The 7,947-nt window shown below is 46.2% G+C and overlaps 1 long non-coding RNA gene across 2 annotated transcripts; it reads right to left on the bottom strand.

The window, feature by feature from the left end:
* Positions 1-3,097: 3,097 nt before the first annotated feature.
* LOC118244417 (uncharacterized) lies at positions 3,098-6,366 on the bottom strand. Of its 2 annotated transcripts, none has more exons than XR_007708316.1 (4): positions 6,286-6,366; positions 4,900-5,032; positions 4,069-4,224; positions 3,098-3,728 (listed from the first exon to the last, which is right to left on the bottom strand). It is a non-coding gene; the product is annotated as an uncharacterized LOC118244417 (long non-coding RNA). The 2 variants fall into 2 exon arrangements; XR_004777533.2 differs by having other exon boundaries at positions 5,832-6,337.
* Between the last annotated feature and the right edge of the window lie 1,581 nt (positions 6,367-7,947).

The raw sequence follows: 7,947 nt of genomic DNA on the forward strand, positions 1-7,947 counted from the left end.
TTAAAGAGAACTGGCCCTAGTACTGAGCCCTGGAGGACTCCACTAGTGACCGGCCTCCAACGGGATTTAACTCCATTCACCATGACTCTTTGGGCCCTGCTACCCAGCCAGTTTCTAACCCAGCGAAGCGTACGCCAGTCCAAGCCAAGAGCAGCCAGTTTCTCGAGAATGCTGTGGGAAACGGTGTCAAAAGCCTTACTGAAGTCAAGGTAGACCACATCCACAGCCTTTCCCTCATCCACCAAGTGCGTCACTTTGTCATGGAAGGAGATCAGGTTTGTCAAGCAGGACCTGCCTTTCATAAACCCATGCTGACTGGGCCTGATCATCTGGTTGCCTTGCAAGTGCCACGTGATGACACTCAAGATCATCTGCTCCATGAGCTTCCCTGGCACTGAGGTCGAACTAACAGGCCTATAGTTTCCCGGGTCTACCTTCTGGCCCTTCTTGTAGATGGGCATCACATTTGCTAGCTGCCAGTCGACTGGGACCTCCCCTGACAGCCAGGACTGCTGATAAATGATGGAAAGCGGCTTGGCCAGTTCTTCTGCCAGTTCTCAGTACCCTCGGGTGGATCCCATCTGGCCCCATCCACTTGCGTACATCTAAGTGCTGTAGCAGGTCGCCAACCATTTCCTCGTGGGTTGTGAGGGCCGCATCCTGCTCCCCATCCCCTTCCACCAGCTCAGGGTACTGGTTATCTAGAGAACAACTGGTCTTGCCGCTAAAGACAGACAAAGAAGGCATTAAGCACCTCAGCCTTTTCCTCATCTCTCGTCACTAAGTTTCCCCCTGCATCCAGTAAAGGATGGAGACTCTCCTTAGTCCTTTTCGTGTTAATGTATTTATAAAAATATTTTCTGTTACTCTTTTGTTTAAGAGTAGTAGCCAGATTGAGCTCCAGATGAGCTTTGGCCTTTCTAATTTTGTCCCTATAGATCCTTACAACATCCTAATAATCCATCTGAGAGGCCTGCCCTCTTTTCCAAAGATCATAAACCCTCTTTTTTTTCCTAAGCTCTAGCCACAACTCTCTGTTCAGCCAGGCCAGTCGTCTTCCACGCCAGCTCGTCTTTGGGCACGTGGGGACAGACCGCTCCTGAGCCATTAAGATTTCCTTCTTGAGGAGTGCCCAGCATTCCTGAACTCCTCTGCCCTTCAGAACTGCCTCCCAAGGGACTCTGCCAACCAGTGTCCTGAACAGCTCAAAGTCTGCCCTCTGGAAGTCTAAGACAGCAGTTTTATTTGTCCCCCTCCTGACTTCGCCAAAAATAGAGAACACTATCATTTCGTGATCACACTGCCCAAGACAGCTCCCGACCACCACATCTCCCACCAGTCCTTCTCTGTTTGTGAACAGAAGGTCCAGCGGGGCACCTCCCTTGGTAGGCTCAATAACCAGTTGCGTCAGGAAACTATCTTCCATGCTCTCCAGAAACCTCCTAGACTGCTTCCTTTGAGCTGTATTGCATTTCCAGGATATGTCTGGGAAGTTGAAGTCCCCCACGAGGACAAGAGCTGATGATTTCACAACTTTTGCCAGCTGCCTGTAGAATTCCTCATCCGTCTCCTCATCCTGGTTTGGCAGTCTGTAACAGACCCCCACCAGGATGCTTGACTTATTGGCCTTCCTGCCGATTCTAACCCAGAGGGACTCATCCTTATCATTCCCAGACTCAGTCTCCGCAGAGTTCCACAACATCAAAACACTCTCTAATATAGAGAGTCACACCACCACCCCTTCTGTGCCACCTGTCCCTTCTGAGCCTATAGCCAGTCATTGCAGCACTCCAGTCATGGGAGTGGTCCCACCACGTTTCAGTGATGGCAACCAAGTCATAGCTAGCCTGCTGCACAATGGCTTCCAGCTTCTCCCGTTTGTTGCCCATGCTGCGTGCATTAGTGTAGGTGCACTTCAGCTGGGCCATTGCCTGCTCCCCCAGGCCTGACATTGTTCCCCCTGGCACACCTCTAACGAGCCTTGTTCCCTCCCCGTCCCTTCCTACCTAGTTTAAAACCCTCTCAATGAGCCCTGCCAGCTCCTGCGCTAGCGTCTGTTTTCCCCTTTGAGACAAGTGGGACCCATCTGCAGTTAGCGGGCCGGGTGCCGAGTAAAGCACCCTGTGGTCAAAAAAAAACAAAATTTCTGTGTTGGCACCAGCCTCTGAGCCACCTGTTTATCAGGTGGGCTTTCTGAGTCCTCCCTGTACCCCTCCCTGCCACTGTAGGGATGGAGGAAAGCACAACCTGTACTCCCACTCCATCTGCTAATCGTCCCAGTCCCCTAAAGTTCCGTTTGATAGCCTTCAGGCTTCTCTCTTCAATATCATCTCTGCCAGCCTGGACTATCAAAAGAGGATAGTAGTCAGAGGGGCGAACCAGGTTAGGAAGCTTTCTGGCAATGTCCCTGACCCTGACCCCAGGGAGGCAGCAGACTTCCCTACGGATAGGGTCAGGTCGACAAATAGGGCCCTCTGTTCCCCTGAGAAGGGAGTTGCCTACAACGATCACCCTTCTTTCTTTCTTAGTGGAGGCAGTCCTGAGGCGTGGAGTGACTTCCTTGCCCTAGGCATCCTCCTGGGTAGACTGTTCACCTCATCCTCACCCACCAGTCTCTCAAGCTCCAGGGCCTAAAACCTGTTGTGTATGGGCACCTGGGGAGGCAGGGCCGGTAGGGAGGGGGGTTGCCTGTGACGTCGAGCAGGTAGCTGTTTCCATTCCTCCTCTATTTCCTTTGAAGCTGATATTGTTTGATAAATACTGGAGGTTAAACAAGAAGTGAGTCAATGTACTTTTTAGTTCCTTTACATGCAGAAGTAAAACTAATCTTAGTCTCAAAGTACATAACTAAAGTATATACTCTCAGTTTGATTTTCCTGCAGCTACACACTTTCCCATACTGATATTATTTTGGGAATGACCAAGCTTGCTTTTATCTAAAGGTTTTTAAGACCAGGAAATAATACTACGGTCCTCACTGTGGGAAAGAAATTTGTAGTCATAAATGCACCTGAAAAATAGCGCATACTTAAAAAACAGAAGTGCACAAGAAGCAAAAGAGCAATGTATCAGAAGAATTGACATCACTAATTTTGTTGAACTCTATCACACAGTTTATTTTTTCTGGGGTGGATTACTGCTAGTCTATTTTGTTTTACAAGGCATCATTCAAACAGTTAAGCACAAGCCTTGAACAAGGTATGCAAAGGTATGAGTAAACTCCAGGTAGCAAAACATATCTAGTCTCTTACAAACTTGAGGAAAACTTCAGCTGAAGTAAAGTTGGATGGTTTCATTAGCTTTAATATCACTTCACATCACCTGAGCATCAGACTCATTCTGCAGATGTCATCCAAATGCATTAATGAATTGTTCTAATCACAAGTGAAACAGACAGCTTTCCATAACAAGTGGGCAACTTCTTCATACAACAAGGAAAGCAACCTTAGCTTCTCATTTCTGAGTCAATTACCATCTTTGGTCCTTTACTTTGTAAATTTATTTCATCAGATAGACTCCTTCAAAAGCAGTTGAAGGGCCTGGCTTAAAGCCCACCGAGGTCACCAGGCCTTTAGTTGCTGTAAGAAGCATAACATTCAGAGCAATAAAGCACAATTCCTTTTAGATCTTTACCTCAATCTTTTGTGGAGTCAAGCATGGACCTGAAATTTGAGGAACTCCTAATTGTCCAAAAGCATTAGACCCACAGGACAGAACTAGGCCAAATCCTGCAAAATAAAGTGTTAGAGTCTGATCAGTGTATAAGTGAGCAAAAGCAAAGCACCGTAACATTCCAACAGGCAAAAGTATCACAGTGAAACAACTCAAAAAAGACCTAGCATCTCCTCTTCCAAAGCCCCTGAGGACACAGGCTTCTGGTTTTACATATCATGTTCAGTAAAGGTCTGAAGTTCAAGGTGATACAAGAAACATGGACTAACTTAGTTTGCAATGCAAGTAGCTTAAAACTTGTGAGTGCTGTGCACTGCACACGCAATAGCAATGTGGAACTTTCAGTGTGTTCTCTACATCACCATTTTTCCCCAGCTCCTACAGAGGCAGACTTACCTACTAATATGATTGCAAAATCCCAACCACAGGCAACTTCTTTTACATGAAAGCCAGACAGGGCAGTGCACAAAGTGAAACGCAGTACATCCTCTGTGTGATTCAGTCCCAGCTGCCCTTCTTTGTTATGGCCACACACAAAGAGCTCTCCAGCACCTGGAATAATATAAATAAATAAATAAAATAAAATCACATCCACTTGACAGACTAAAAAGAGAAGTCTATAGGCCATGAGATCCTGTGACAGACAAGGACAGCTGACTGTATCATTTTAGGCACTGCTATCACACAAAAAGAGAAAGAACTATTTCTGATGCATAAGAAGCATCTCTGAATAAGCACAGTTATATAAAGTCAAGGGAGACAATCCATATAGTAAAACAGGAACCTGTTATCAGAACTGTTTCATACCATTCACACCTCTCTGTATCCCTTCTTTCCCATAATTAGCCCACAGCAGAACCCTTCAAAAACCAGACACTATTTTCCGCTCCTTACACTACAACTTCTCAAGACTGAATAACTTCCTACTTAACTCCTTCCCCCCTCATCCTCAATACAGGAAAATTGACAGTTTTATATGAAAAGCTGTTATATGAAACAGGTAAAAAAAATTGTCCTCGCAAATCCATTAAATAACCACAGATAAACAAAACAGAGGAAATTCCCCAAAATATTAACAAGCACTGGAGGAAACTGCTTTGCAACTAAGAATTTGCAGCTAAGCTCAGAAACAAAAGCAAAAGATAGGTGGCAGCACCAAATCAACAGGGAAACACTTTTTTTTTTTCAGGCTCTGTCATACATTCCTTGCAAGTGCAATGTTTTTACCAGTGATAACTGCAGAATGTCCCCCTCCTCCAGTAATGCTCTTAATGTCTCAACATTTGCAGGAAACATCTTTCGTTGACTGAGGTACCAGCACATCCTCTTTATGACCAAGATGTCCATAGCTGTTTGCACCCTTCAAATACACACACACACAAATAAATAAATAAAAAGACAAGTTAAAAAAAAAAAAAAGTTAACAAAAAGAGATACACTCAGCCCTGCTCATCAGGAACATGTCACAGGTTAACCTGCCAGTATTTGCTCCTGAAAATCCCCCAAAAGGGGATCTTCAATCCTGCAGCTGTCTCATAAGACCCCCAGAATTACTGACAATGACTGTCCTAGATCTGCTGCCACTCAGGTTGCCACTATAACCCCACTGTTGTAAGAAACATGCTGGAATATATCACAATAAGACTAACTGTAGGCTAATAGCTACTAAGGCAGAAAGCCTCATTATCAAAAATGATCCCCACCTGTTTAATTTTAATTCAAATGGTTCCCACTCATCACCAAGATGTTATTCATGCCAATGCTTTCCAGCAGTATACCCCCAAAATAAGATGAGAAAGACACGCTACCCTATTCTGGAACCTAAGCGAGGAAAGCAGAACAAACTCTTTTAAGTTAAAGTGGGCAAAATGGAAATAGACCACGTGTTTATAAAAACAAAACAAAATCAGCTAAACCAATCCCACAAAGCCACTGCTGACAATGTGGTAACACGTCGGAGGATGCCTTAGCCACTTCTAGCTCTATTCGATGACCAGAGTCCAATTCCAACCTCTGTTCACAAGGGCGGACTGTCAGTAACCACCGGCCCAGTGGGGGTTAACCCACCTGGCCTGCGCTCCCCTGCTCGCTGCTCCCTCCCGCGCAGCACCTGGTGTACCTCAAAAGGGCACCTTCCGCACTAAATATCTGGTACCTACAGAAGCGTTAGGCACTTGAGGCAAAAGCATCAGGCTGGGCAGTTGACAGGTGGGTGAGATTTCGGGATCTGAGCTCGAGAGGCTGATCCAGTCGCTGTCTGGCAGTCAGTTTTGGAGCGTTACCACACGACAGACCCACCGTCCTTCTCAGAAGGCTGCTCGCAAGCTCTGGTTTTAGTTCACAATTTGCGAGGAACCCGCACGCGGTCAGGAGCGGCAAGGAGGCAGGTGCCTGGGCAGCCCGGAGCCACACACGGCGGCCGTGGGGACGAAGCTACCCACCGTTATCCTTCCCACAGCGGCGGAACAAAATACGAAGCAGGCGGGACCCGCCCCCCCCGGGGCCGGGTGACGGGGCCACCACCGCCACCTCACGAACCCGGCCCCGCGCCGCCATCTCGCGGCAGGCCAGAGCCCGGTTCCCCCAGCCGCATCGCCCTCGGCACCCACCTACCCAGGCGAGCAGCACCGCGGCCGTAGGGCCAGCAGCCACACATCCGTCCCGTCCCGTCCCACAGCCGCCGGGGAGAAAGAGGCGGAGCGGGGACGGGCTCCGGCGGGGCCCCGCCTCATCCCGAGCCGCCCCGGACCGTTTCCCCCCGCGGGCGGCCGTTGGGTAACGGTCGCGCCTCATGCGCGCCGCCTCAGGGGGGGACCCACTCGCCCCCGCCCCAATCACCTCTCACAAAAATATATAACATTCCCCGCGGAATGAACGCGCGGGGGCAGAAAAGCCGAATCAGAGCGTAAATACACAAAACTTTAGTCAGAAGGGAATGCTACAGTGCTTAAGTAAAGGTTTATTTGCTCCTACTAATCACCAACAGGGTGTCGCTATTTATTTCATCGACAGTTAAAGCCTCCACGGTAGTTAAAAATATTTAAATTGTCACTGCTCTACACATAGGCAGAAAGGTTGGGTGTGTGAAGCCAAACATATGTGTTAACACTGTGAAAACACATCCTCTCTCTACTACTTTTAGCAGTACTTACACTTTTTGTTACATGGGTGCAAATAAAGACACAGTTGCTGTTTTTTTCCAAAGTATTTGAAATTAGGTGCTAATTTAGGACATGTAAGGTTTCCTACTCAATGAATACATAATTCAGGTAAAGTCTTGTAGTAACACAGATCTATATTTCAACAACATAATAATCCAATCATTTCTTAAAATGCAGCTGAGTATTAACTGTTATCACAGAAGCAGACAGTACATCCTCCCTCACTGCTCAAAGACTGGTTCTTCTTCAGGAAGAGGAAGCATCTAAAATCTATTTGAAAGTGTGACATAAACTGTAAATGTTGTAGACCACAATTCTATATGTCCAAAATATTCTTTAAAAAATAATAGTGGATTAATAAAGTCACAGGAAAATTAAATCAAGTCTAGATAAACAGTGAGTGTGTTTGGGAAGATAGGGCCGGTGATTGCTTATGAAGCAGATGCAGCCTACCAGAAGACATATGAAACAAAGTCATTATCAAGCAGAGAGGTTCTCCAAAGTCCTTTCCAATTCCCAAAGGACTTGGATCAACATCTCCAGTGCATTTGCAATTTCAGTCGATTTTCACAGTGACATCCACAGTTGCAAACTGTGGCTTTTCTGTAGAGCTACATATGAAGAATCAGTGCCTAGCACGATATAAAATACACCCTCCACATCACAGATCTTCCATTCAAATGTATCATTCCCCATACAGATAAATTCATTTCATAGACAGGGTGGCAGAAACAGCAGGCAGTGCAGCTCTGTACAGCTACACAGGATGCTTGAAACTACTGTGGGACACTGATTCCTATAAAATGTTTGTATCTTTCAGTTATCATTTGCTTGATGGTGAATACAGGTGTTCAGGCCTAGCAAAGAAGAAACTAAATCCATCTTTGTGCAGCTTGCAAGGTCAATGACATGACTGAGCTGTCAATGGGATGTTTATTCTTATAAAAAAAGCCATGAACTTTGGCCATAACTAAGAACTTAAACACCAAAGTTTAAAATGAGAGCCATTTTAGAAGTGGGCTTCACTTAGTCCTGTGAAGCCATTTTGAATATTGAATTGTAATTTGGAAATGGTTTTAGGCATTGCGATAAGTCACTACCTGATGGCTTGCTA

Source organism: Cygnus atratus, chromosome 5, assembly GCF_013377495.2.
Source record: "Cygnus atratus isolate AKBS03 ecotype Queensland, Australia chromosome 5, CAtr_DNAZoo_HiC_assembly, whole genome shotgun sequence".
Lineage (NCBI taxonomy): Eukaryota > Metazoa > Chordata > Aves > Anseriformes > Anatidae > Cygnus > Cygnus atratus.